General features: G+C 44.9%; 1 protein-coding gene across 1 annotated transcript in view; it reads left to right on the top strand.

Annotated features, from left to right (window-relative positions):
- The window catches only part of LOC307137873 (NACHT, LRR and PYD domains-containing protein 3-like), a 54,328-nt gene that overhangs the window by 17,038 nt on the left and 23,764 nt on the right, over positions 1-13,526 (top strand). The gene's annotated exons all lie outside the window — the stretch shown is intronic.

The following is a 13,526-nucleotide window of genomic DNA, read 5'->3' as shown; positions in this document are numbered from 1 at the left end:
GTTGCTCTGAGGTCCGAAAGCTTTGAGTCCGGTCGTCGTAAGCGCGAAGAGCGCGGACGGGACATAACAAAGCCTGGGCTGGGTCTGCCTCCTCCGAGGGCAGCGCTTGCAGGTTCACTACCTGGTCCCGGAAGGGAGAAGCACTGTCTTCATTGACAGGATTTTAAGCTCCACAGACTGCAAAGGCTCAAAGGGAGGGCTCTGAAGTGCTCTGAGCACTAGAGCTAAGTCCCAAGAGGGTAACGAGTTTGGACGAGGAGGATTTAGCCTCCTCGCACCTCTGAGGAACCTGACGATTAAGTCGTGCTTTCCTATGTACTTACCTTCGACTGCATCGTGATACGCCGCTATTGCTGCGACGTACACTTTGAGGGTGGAGGGAGACAGCCTTCGCTCCAGCCCATCTTGCAGGAAAGAAAGCACGACACTAACCGAACACCTTCGGGGGTCTTCCCGGTGGGAAGAGCACCATTCAACGAACAGGTTCCACTTCAAAGCGTAGAGGCGCCTCGTAGAGGGGGCTCTAGCAGAAGAGATGGTGTCCACCACTGCCTGTGGTAGACCACCTAGAACCTCCGCGTCCCGTCCAGGGACCAGACATGGAGTTTCCAGAGGTCTGGACGCGGGTGCCATAGAGTGCCCCGTCCCTGAGAAAGAAGGTCCCTCCTCAGGGGGATCGGCCAAGGAGGGGCTGTCGCGAGGAGAGTTAGTTCTGGGAACCAGGTCCGGTTGGGCCAGTAGGGCGCAACTAACAAGACCTGCTCCTCGTCCTCCCTGACCTTGCACAGGGTCTGTGCAAGAAGGCTCACTGGGGGGGGAAACGCATATTTGCGCAGGTCCCGGGGCCAGCTGTGCGCCAGTGCATCCGTGCCGAGGGTGCCCCCGGGAATAGTACCACTGGCAATGGGTCGAGTCCGGAGAGGCAAACAGGTCTACCTGTGCGGCTCCGAAGAGGTCCCATATCAGCTGGACCGCCTGGGGATGGAGTCGCCACTCCCCCGGAGGTGTCGACTGGCGAGAGAGCTCGTCGGCTGTCTGGTTCAGCGCACCTGGGATGTGAATGGCACGAAGCGACCTCAGATGCTTCTGACTCCAAAGGAGGAGGTGGCGGGCGAGTTGGAACATGCAACGGGAGCGTAGACCACCCTGACGGTTGATGTACGCAACGGCCGCAGTGCTGTCCGTACGGACCAGTACATGCTTGCCACGTAGCGGCCCCTTGAGGCGGCGCAGTGCCAAGTGTACCGCTAACAACTCGAGGCAATTGATATGCCAATGCAATTGAGGTCCCGTCCACAGACCTGAAACTGCATGCCCGTTGTACGTGGCCCCCTAGCCCATGGAGGAGGCATCCGTGAAGAGCACAGCATGCCTGGACACTTGTTCTAAGGGCACCCCGGCCCGGAGAAACGAAGCGTCGGACCATGGGCTGAAAGTTTGGCGGCAGTAAGGAGTCACGGGGACCCGGTACTGGCCGCTCTGCCACGCCCACCTCGGGACTCGGCCATGGAGCCAGTGTTGAAGCGGTCTCATATGAAGCAATCCGAGCGGCGTTACCGCGGCTGCAGATGCCATATGCCCCAGGAGCCTCTGAAAAAATTTCAGTGGGACCGCTGTCCTGTTCTTGAACGAATTCAAGCAGTTCAACACCGACCGGACCCGCTCTTCCGTGAGGCGCGCAGTCTGGCTGACCGAATCCAGCTCCATACCGAGATAAGAGATCCTCTGCGTGGGACAGAGTTTGCTCTTCTCTCGGTTGACCCGAAGGCCCAACAGGCTGAGGTGACTGAGCACCATGTCCCTGTGTTCGCACAACTGCTCCCGAGACTGGGCGAGTATGAGCCAGTCGTCGAGATAGTTGAGGATACGAACGCCGCGTTCTCTGAGCGGAACAATGGCTGCCTCTGCGACTTTCGTGAAGACGCGAGGCGACAGGGACAGCCCGAAGGGCAGGACTTTGTACTGATATGCCTTCCCCTCGAACGCAAAACGTAGGAACGTCTGTGTCGAGGAAGGATAGAGACATGAAAGTACGCATCCTTCAGGTCGATCGCTGCGAACCAATCTTGGGGACGGATGCATTCGAAGATGCGTTTCTGCGTTAGCATCCGGAACGGGAGCTTGTGCAGGGCCCGATTCAGGATACGCAGGTCCAAGATTGGCCGTAACCCACCCCCTTTCTTGGGTACAATGAAGTAGGGGCTGTAGAACCCCGCCTTCATATCGGCTGGAGGAACCGGCTCGACCGCGTCCTTCGCCAGTAGGACATCGATCTCTGACCGCAAGACCTGAGCATCGCTGCTTCGCACGGAGGTGAAGAGGATGCCCTTGTACTTGGGAGGCCGGTGAGCGAACTGAATCGCGTAGCCGAGTCTGTTGGTACGGATGAGCCAGCGAGACGGCCTGGGGGCCGAAGCCCAGAAACCGCACAAGCGGGACCAACGGCACCACAGACGTACCCGGGGTGGGGCAGCGAGGCGGAATAGACAGACCCGACTCGGGAGGCCCGGAGGCGGCCCGGAGTGTTGTCTGAGTATTCCAGGGTGGGGCAGAGTGTGGGTGAGAAGGCCCGGGGGCGTTCTCGGTGCCCACACTGCTGCCCCCTGGTGAAGGGAGGGGAGGAAAGAAGTGACAAGGCCCGGGGGCGTCGCACACTGCCAACCTGGCCCTCTTGGGGCCCAGGGAGAGAGGAAACTGCTCTGAAAATGTGGGTACCGCTGGACTCCGGAGAGCCAGCGGCAGAGTATTGACACCAGTCAGGGCCCCCGGTCCTCCTCCGGGGGGGTGAGGGAGGGGTGCGGACACCAACTCCCTCGGAGCAGCTCCTGTTCTCCCTGGGCTGCCCATCTCAGGGCCGCTTGCCCTTACGCTTGCTTGTAGACTAGCAAGCCCTGAGTGGGTTGGGCGCCTCCCTTACGTCCGGCACCCTGCCTCCCAGATGGAGGCTGCTGCCTGGGTTTCGCAGGGGCAGAGGCGGACGCAGGGGGGGGCGCCCTCGGCGACAAGCAGGCAGAGGTGCTGCGAATTAGGATTTTTTTTTTTTTTTTAAACCACCTCTGTCTGCTTCTAGGCCATCGAGAACTGCTGGGCAAAGTACTCGACGGCGTCGCCGAAGAGGCCAGCCTGACAGACAGGGGCGTTAAGGAACCGAACTTAGTCGGACTCACGCATATCTGCCAGGTTTAGCCCCAGGTTCCTGGACCACTAGTGTGGACATCGCCTGACCCAGGGAGCGTGCAGTGACTTCCGTCGCCCAGAGAGCGAGGTCCACCACCACACGCAGTTCCTGCATAACCCCTGGGTCGGGACTACCCTCGTACATGCAGGACAGAGGGTAGTGAGAGAGGGAAAAATTTATACAGATTTCGGCCCTTTTGGTGTTCCATATTTTGACACCAAATAGTTCCATACTGCTAATTTTTCCAATGCCCATCCGGGAAAAAAGGCACGGGGGTAGGCAAGGCGATTTAAGCGTTGCACTACGCCTCAGCCACCCGGGAAAGCATGGCTGCCAACTCTGAATCTGATTCAGCAAAAGCACACACCATTATAGTGGGAAACTCAGCCTCATCATTTCCAGTGCATAACAGCCCTCTCTCCGATGCTGCAATTGACATCTGTCCTCTGCCAGAGCCACAAATTAAACATTAGGTCTCCTTGTTTTAAAAGGACCAGCAATCCCATCTGTAAGCTACCAGCAGGCATGTGAAACAGTGAACGTGGCCGTCAAACTCGACGGCACACGGTGCGCTGAACGCTCAAGCCCTATGAAAAGGCAAGACGAACACCGCACCGACGTGGTCATGTTCTCATGAGAGAACATGAACCACCCACGAACAAAGTCTCGGCATGCTCATGATGCGATAGAGGAGTGCGGGCCCGAAGAGATGTACCCGGCGGGGATGCCCCACTGTAATCCTCAGGTCCACCAAAGCTTATTAACTAAAGTAGTCCTTTTCTGATGCACCAGAAAAGAAACTGGATCAGGGAATAAGGAAAGGGACTCAACCCCATTTGAGGTTTCATAGTCTGGACCGCGCATCTAGAGAGTGCCGAGTGACGCGCTGGGTTGCCGTGGCAACCCCCGCTGTCAGCCGGCGCTCGACGGCACACGGCGCGCTGAACGCTCGAGCCCTTACGAGAAAGGTGAGACGAACAACGCGCCGACGTGACCATGCTCTCCTGAGAGAGCATGGATCACCCACGAACGCAATCACATATGTTTATATGTGAGAGAGATCGTGGCCGTCAAATGAGGACAGGAAACAACCGCATCCAGAAACACACGGTTTGAATGACATCTTGAAAAAGACGCAGGGTCAAACCGTGTTGCTCTTTTAGAAAAGGAAAACCGCTCTTTCAGTGCTGAAGCACTCAGGGAGATGACCGCGGCTCACGCAGTTCAGATAGTGCAAGCCTGCGTGAGCACTCAGAAATGGAAACGCCCAGCCAACCAACAAAACCAGCTCTTTATCTCCTCTGAAGCGGCCACCCGCTGAAAAGCGCCGTCACACCCGCACTGGAACAGCAATCCTTCTCACGAGACTCGAATAACACTCTTCGTAGACACAGCAATGACGCTGTTCGGCTCCGAAAAAAAAGGCAATGATCAAGCATTCCACTTCCTTATTTATACCCGCGCTGCGGGGCGGTGCGTGGAATGCGTGGATCGCATGCCAATCTCCATTGGCTCGTTTTTAATACACTCGAAGTAGATTGGTCTCTGAGATCAGATCCCAATTCGTCGGTCAGTTCCGACGTACGTCGAACGTGACCGACTGAAAGGGAACTCTGGGTTTTCTGTTTCAGAATGGGAGGTATGTCAAACCCGAGAAAGCAGGGTAAGCCAAGCCCGTTTCTGAAAGAGAGGTAACTTATACTCAGAGTCAGTTACCAGGGTCACTTGCTCTGTGAACTTAACCTGGTCAGGAGCAGGTTTTCTTTGGTAAACCCAGAGTTTCTTTCAGTCTCCTCCCCTTTTTAAAGCACCAGCTGTGTTTAAATACTTTATTCATTCATTCAAACGCCACAAATGCTTTTCTTACTGAGTATTTTGGTCGTATTTCAAGTATAAATATAAAAAAAATTATAAATTTAATCTAAATCTAAAGTAAGCAAAGTTTACTTAAAACAAATTAAATTTTCTGCCACTTGACAAAAATACAAAGTAAGAAAAGCATTCTTTGCAGGAACATTCATTGCTCATATTTTCATCATGAGGACACTGTCAAAGTGACAAAAATGGCATGTCCTTTTATACAGGATCCTGACGTTCACTTGATAATCCTCTAGAAGTATCCTGATAATTAGAATTTCCTTTAGGATTTCCAGTGGTTGGACGCATTGATGACACTCATATTCCCATCATCACACTTTCTGAAAACGGATTATTGTATGGAATGGAAGGATGCTGCCAGATGGTAGTACAAGATATATGCCATAACCACCACCACAGCTGTTAAATACATTTATTTACATTTTTATAGTCATCTTTATTTACTACAAATACTTTATTCTTTTTCCTGTTGGATGTTAATATTCTTCCTCCATCTCCTCTTCATCTGTCAGTGGTGCTGGTGTTTGGCTGGCCTGAGTAGAAGTAAACTGTTTAATGTCATTACCCTGATTAATAAATGTAACAGGTGTGATCAGAGAACATTTCATTATGTGAAAAGAGCATAGACCCTTTTCACATTTCTGGGTTTCCGAAGCTGAAGTCGGCATAGTTGGGTTAACTCTTATAGCTGTGAATGAGAGAATACATTAAATATATATTTTTGTGTCTCCATTTGCTCAAATAGCAAAAGAAATACTCCACAATAGTGATTTCACAACTTTCAAAAAGATGGAAAAATTAAAGTAAGATTGATAACTGAAGTGAAAAGAGAGAAAGATGTTAATTTTCACCATCACTCCCATAGACGCTGTATTAGAAACACTCACAGCAGCGGTCACTTGATTTTTGTAATTTAATGCAAAAGTAATATAATACAAAGTATTAGTGTTATAAATGTACATACATTAAAAAAAAATTAAAAAAACGTTGCAGGATTTACGATATTGATGACCATTAAAACACGTCATCACAGTCTGTGAAAAGGGCCTATGTGGGAAAAGCTGCTGCACATTGGACACTGAATGATATTTATTTAAAATGTAAAACCCGTGAACATTTTATTTTCATTTTAATTAATATGTCAAATGTTTGTAAAGTCATTAAACCTACATTTTATGCTTAAAGCTTTTCCTGATTGAATTATGTTTTTGTTTTTTTTTGTTTTTTAGCTGCTGCCACATTCTTTGTTTGCCTTTTGGATACCATGAAAATTAAACTTAATTAAAATAATGAAGAATTAAAATTGTGTATTGACCCGGAAGTATGCAAACGTCTTTTTGTTGGGTGCTGTTGCCATGGTGAATCGTAATTTCGTAGCTCCATTGATCGTGGCTTTTCATAGTTGGAGTGCATGAGCTTAACTCAGAGTCAGTCTACTCAGAGTTGATTGAACTCCCTCAATTCAGCTGTTCTGAAACCCAAAACTCAGAGTTTCCCATCTCAGAGTAAGTCAACTCAGAGTTCAGGTTTAAACTCAGAGTTGGTTGAACCTCCTTTCTGAAACAGGCCCCAGGTGTATACCAATGTAGCTGATGCATACAACTTCCAAACATATCCTCATTTGAGTTTGAGTGACCATTTTTCACTTAAGCTTCATCCCCGGTACACTCCCATTATTAAGTCTGCTGGGCCCAGTGGTGAAACCAGTTAGAATATGGCCTAAAATGCTATCTCTGAGCTACAGGACTGTTTTCACTGCACAGACTGGGATGTTTTTAGAGACCGGGAATTATCGACACGCCAGGCCCTTGATGAGTATACGACCACAGTTATGGATTACATACATTTTTGTGTAGACAGGGTTACATCCTGGAAGGTGATCCACGTTTTTCCCAACCAAAAACCGTGGATGGCATACAAGGTTCGGCTGCTGATTAAAGACAGGGATGCAGCCTATATATATATATATGCCTCTGTGAGTGGTTCTTCCACTCTAGCAGAAGAATTAAACCTGTTCTATGCCTGTTTTAATAGGGAGAATAAGGTTGCTTTGTGGCCCGACCTGCCCTCCAACAACGATACTACACCAGTCCTGAGTCTTCATGAAGTGAGACTCTGCCTGGGTAACATCAAGCCCAGGAAGGCCTCTGGTCCAGACGGAGTACTAGGCCGGGTGCTAAAGGTCTGTGCGGCCGAGCTGGCAGAGGTCTTTACCACCATCTTCAACCTGTCGTTGTCCAAGTCATGGGTCCCAGCATGTTTTAAGGCAGCCACAATCATTCCTGTGCCCAAACAAACCAATGTCACATGCCTGAATGATTATAGGCCAGTGGCACTCACATCGATCCCTGCAAAATGCCTGGAGAGGCTGGTCATGAAACACCCTATAAAAAAAGGCCCTAACACCTGCTTTGGAACAGTACCAGTTTGCATACAAGGAGAACAGATCGACGGAGGATGTCATTGCCATTGAGCTCCACATACTTTTGGAACATCTGAAGCACAAAAAAAACCTATGCACAGCTACTTTTCATTGACTTTAGTTTGGCTTTTAATACAATACAGCCAAATACACTCATACTGAAACTCTGTAACCTTGGACTGAACAAGTCATTATGTAACTGGATATTGGACTTATTAACCAACCGCTCTCAATGTGTGAAAATAGGCGAGCACGTTTCAGACACCATAAACTCCTCAGGGTTGCGTGCTCAGTCCACTACTCTACACATATGACAACAACACAACCATGCTCGGCCTCATAATAAACAACAATGAGACTGCATACAAGGAGGAGATCGAACTACTGACAGGGTGGTGTAGAAAGCATAACATGGATCTTAATATCAAAAAGACAAAAGAACTCATAGTTGCCTTTCGTTAACAAAATCATCCTGGTCATTAACCCATTATCATTAATGGGGAGGCACTTTAAATTCCTGGGTCTCACTGTGTTTTTTTATTTATACATGTTTTATTTCTAAACTGTTAATTTTTTTTTATTGCAGATATAAAAAACATTACAACAAATAAACTTTACAAGCAAACAATGGATGATAGTATAAAGTTATAATAGAAGAACAGTGGGAAGGAAAGTAAATACTTATTAAAAAAAAGAGAGGCAAGGAGTCAAATTACACAATTTTTAACAAATCATTGTATAATTCCACAAGTTTGACACTTTTTTTGTTGTTAACTTTTTTAGTGTCCTGATTTAGTTCAAGTCAAAGGAAATTATTAAATTTGGGTATTGATGATGAAAACTTACATTTATGAATATAGTATTTTGCCAGTAAGATACATACATTTCCTATGTAATCTCAAATCAAATCAAATCAAATCACTTTATTGTCACACAGCCATGTACACAAGTGCAACAGCAGGTGAAATTCTTGGTGCAGTTCCGAGCAACATAGTAGTCACGACATGACATGTACAACATTTAGAGCAGCATCAGATTACACTGATGCGCCCACAATTACTCACAGCACAGTAAACTCTACAATAAACAATAAATAATTTACACAATGTGAGTGTGGTTCTCACAGTCTGTTATCTCACTAATCTGTTATGATTACAATGATAAATAACAAATTATATCACACATGGTTAAATTAATAACAAAACTGGACTTTGAAGCAATGAATTTTGACAAATCAGACCAGAATTCTTTGATAAGGGAGGGGTCTCACTGTGTAGAAGGATCTGTCCTGGGGCAGTGAATTCACTTCAGCAGAAGGGAAGGCCCAGCAGCGGCTCTTTTACCTGAGGAAGCAAAAAAAAATTTTTTTTTTAAAAAGAGCAAACCTCCCCCAGACGCTCATGATTCATTTTTACATCTGTGCAATTCAAAGCGTGCTGACTTATGGGCTGTTAGTGTGGTTCTCTAGCTGCACTACAGAGCATTGGCAAATCTCTCTATGTGGTGAGAGTGAGGAATGTTGGGTCTGGGCCGGGGTGGGGCGGAGTCGCTTTCTGAAAAGAAAACCAGCCGCAAGCGCAGAGAGAAGAGTGACAGACCCAGACAGGCAATTCACTCACTGTCCTTGAGATGAAACAGTACTTAATATCTTTGCTGATGAATCCACATCAGCCTGTGACCGAGTCTCCCAGCAGCTGTTGATAAGTTGAAGTATCTCATGAAGTGAACACTGGATGTTAAGTTGTTGAGTGTCAATGCTTCTTTGGACAAGTTCCTATTTAGTTGAGCTGTTTCCTCGTGCTTACTCAAGGAACCCTCTGCATCAAACAAACAGACAAACTTAGTGCTACCATTAACACATTTACCCATATCATATTTACATACACCTTACCAAACATCATGTATACAAACAAAACAATGACAGTAGTACTCACATTTGAGTTCAAGAACTAAAAGTTCCTCAAAACCAGGTACAAACACAAGACCGCATCCCTGAGAAAGCTTCTCCATATGGTTAACACATCCTTCCTAGCTTCTGCTTCTTCTCTTCTCCTCTTTATGCTAACAGGTAGCTAACTGGTTAGAGCACTCCCTTGTGGCATAATTAAACATTGCATGCACAGCAAGCTAATGGGACAAAAGTAACAGTAAAACTGTTACAAGATGTGCATGTAAACACAATTACAGTAAGAGTGTGATTAATTTGAATATAGCAGAAGTGCAGTTTTATCACACATGTGCTGTAGTCATTTTTATAATGGGAACTGCAGACCAGAGCCCTTATTTATCAATGGAGCGTACACACATATTTGTGCATAATGAGTGCGCGAGAACATTGATCTACCAACTTGTACTCATACATAGAAATGTGTGTAAATATAAGCACACCTCTGAGCATTCTTACATAGAGAATCTAGTCGTAGAATAATGACACTACATAAAAAACTTTTAAGAGTGTCACAGTATGCATTAAGCAATCCATGTCCTGTGTTTTCTTTAATTATAAAACACTCAATTTATGATTTTTGTAGTTTTAAACACAATGCGTAATGTCAAAACCTATAAAAAAAAACAGCTGTGACAAATATTGGATGCAATTATTTCCTTGGCCCTAACCCAGCCAGCACAGTCATGTGGGGCCCATATGGGCGTCACCTGGGCTGTCTAACTGGGGCCCAGCCAGTTTTGTCCTCAGTTTCCATGTAGGCCCCACATGGGCTAGCCCAGATGAACTGAACACTGCTCAGTGTGCACACTACAGGCCGTTAAATGTAACTGAATCAGTGTTGGAGTTAATGAGATAATTAAGTGATTAATGAGTAAAGAGTGAATATTACTGAAGACTCCTGATGATAACAAGCAGAATCACTGAAGGACAGAGAAACACAACAGACTTCAGACACAACTTCACAAAAGCATTATCAGCTTCCCTTTTTACCTATTAGATTGACTTTCTGTTATCTTAGTTTTTATTGATAATTCCCACTGAGCAAAGGCGTACGTTGAAAAGACGTCCACTGAGGAGCCAGAATGAAAGTTTTTATGACGTCTGTTTTTGACGTGTTCTGCACGTCCGATATAGACGTTCATGGAACCTCAAGGTTAAAAACTAGTTTGAATGTGCTCATTGTGGACATATTTCCCATTTGTAATTGCAAAGCAACTCACAGACAGTGTGTGTTTGTCCAGAAATCATGAAAATAAAAGAAACTTAGCTCACACCTTTAGACACTTTAGAAAACGTATCATCTGTAATTCACACATCTTTGGATCGTGAGAGAATCGTGGGATTCAATCCAGGATCTTCTTGCTGTGAGGAGACAGTGTTTCCCACTGAGACACTGGTGCTGCCCTTAATCACAGACATAAGACACACTTTGACTATTTCTGTCAGACGTCTACAGAAGCTCTTACTGAGAATTAACAGAGGTTTAGATGTTGATGTTTATGGTGAATTTGAAGTCACCATTGTGGTGGGAAGCGTTTGCTTTAGTTGGGCTCTTGGTCCCTGTACTTGAGTTAGCTTTTCTTTGGATGTTATAACTGTGTGTGTGAAACACAATACTTATGGCTGAGAAAGCAAAGATAAAGTGACTTCAGGTGTTGTCAGCTCCTAGTTGATGACTAAATCATCAGAAGTCTAGAATCTGATGTTGTGCTTTTGAGTTTTAGGTTCTTGTTCGGCAAATAATAATTTGTTTATATACTATAAGCTTGTGAATCTGCTGTATTGACACCAACAGCAATAAACAAATCACTCATCCTGAAAGATGATAAAACAGCAGGTGCACATTGTTTTGAGAAAATATTTCACATAGTCACACGCAGATATCAAGATTTTGCATATTATTCACAACAACGGTGACAATCAAGCTTGAGTTTTGTACTTTGAAGCTACCCATCATGCATTGCAGCATGACGTTTTTTTGTTATGATTGTCACCGTTGTTGTGAATCATATGCAAAATCTTGATGTCTGCGTGTGACTATGTGAAGTATTTTCTCAAAACAATGTGCACATGCTGTTTTATCATCTTTCAGGATAAGTGATTATTTTATTGCTATTAGTCCAGATACAGTGGATTCACAAGTTTATAGTATATAAACAAATGATTCTTTGCCAAACAAGAACACAAAACTCAAAAGCATAACATCAGATTCTAGACTTCTGATGATTTAGTCATCAACAAGGAGCTGACAACACCTGAAGTCACTTTATCTTCGCTTTCTCAGCCACAACTATTGTGTTTCACACACACAGTTACAGCAGCCAAAGAAAAGCTAACACAAATACGGGGACCAAGAGCCCAACTAAAGCAAACGCTTCCCACCACAATGGTGACTTCAAATGAAACATAAACATCAACATCTAAACCTCTGTTAATTCTCAGTAAGAGCTTCTGTAGACGTCTGACAGAAATAGTCAAAGTGTGTCTTATGTCTGTGATTAAGGGCAGCACCAGTGTCTCAGTGGGACACACTGTCTCCTCACAGCAAGAAGATCCTGGATTGAATCCCACGATTCTCTCACGATCCAAAGATGTGTGAATTACAGATGATAAGTTTTCTAAAGTGTCTAAAGGTGTGAGCTAAGTTTCTTTTATTTTCATGATTTCTGGACAAACACACACTCTCTGTGAGTTGCTTTGCAATTACAAATGGAAAATATGTCCACAATTTGAACTAATTTTTAACCTTGAGGTTCCATGAACGTCTATATCGGACATGCAGAACACGTCAAAAACAGACGTCATAAAAACTTTCATTCTGGCTCCTCAGTGGACGTCTTTTCAACGTACACCTTTGCTCAGTGGGAATTATCAATAAAAACTAAGATAACAGAAAGTCAATCTAATAGGTAAAAAGGGAAGCTGATAATGCTTTTGTGAAGTTGTGTCTGAAGTCTGTTGTGTTTCTCTGTCCTTCAGTGATTCTGCTTGTTATCATCAGGAGTCTTCAGTAATATTCAGTCTTTACTCTATTAATCACTTAATTATCTCATTAACTCCAACACTGATTCAGTTACATTTAACAGCCTGTAGTGTACACACTGAGCAGTGTTCAGTTCATCTGGGCTAGCCCATGTGGGGCCTACATGGAAACTGAGGACAAAACTAGCTGGGCCCCACTTAGACAGCCCAGGTGACGCCCATATGGGCCCCACATGACTGTGCTGGCTGGGAACCTACATCCAGTTTTCTTACCGAAATCCTCAACAAGCCGAAATAAAATGGGTCTTTCATGCTATTGCCAGATTCCCAAACATAATTTGAGCCATTGACTGCACCCACATCACCATAAAAGCACCATCAACCGATTAATTTAATGATGTAAATAGAAAAGGGTTTCATTCTGTTAACATGAAAATAATTTGTGATGCAAATTTGTTGTTGTTAAACGTTGTTGTGCAACTCATTCTGTTTGTGAAGTTCCTCTTCTATATTTTCTTTGCTATTATTGTGGTGAGGAAAAAACACAATCACGTGATTTTCAAAGGGAAGTGTTGTCACCATATATGTTTCATTCGAGGCGTTTCCGAATGCTAATGACGTGAACATGAACGAGCATGGTACTTATGCACATGTGGGATTTATCAACAATGATTGGGAACTCATGTGCGTAAGAACTATGTGCGCACGTTAGATAAATACGGATTTTCTTGTACTTAGGCACATTCTAAATTTCATTCATAGGACAAAATATTGAACCTTTTCTACGTACTGTTGATACATGAGGACCCAGGTTACAAATTACATATAGGTTTTATTAAAGTAGTCAATAATTGTATCCCTTAAAACTAATCTTTGATCACCAAAATTAAATATTTAAATGTTTTTTTCCTTGAAAAAAATTGGTTACAAGGTAGTTTGTGATGTCAGAAACACCAGCCATTTCAAACCGCATTTTTGAGACTATCTATTTAGAAAATACTCAGCAATAGTGTTGACTTATGAATTTGCACATGGTTAGTCTTAAAGCATATTAAAAACACCACATAGGCATATAAACAGCATTCAAATCTTGATTTTCACCACAGGGGGACTTTAAG

Source organism: Gobio gobio (assembly GCF_949357685.1).
Source record: "Gobio gobio genome assembly, chromosome: 14".
NCBI lineage: Eukaryota > Metazoa > Chordata > Actinopteri > Cypriniformes > Gobionidae > Gobio > Gobio gobio.
Note: the sequence above shows the minus strand (reverse complement) of the source record. Positions and strands in the feature narration are given on the sequence as shown.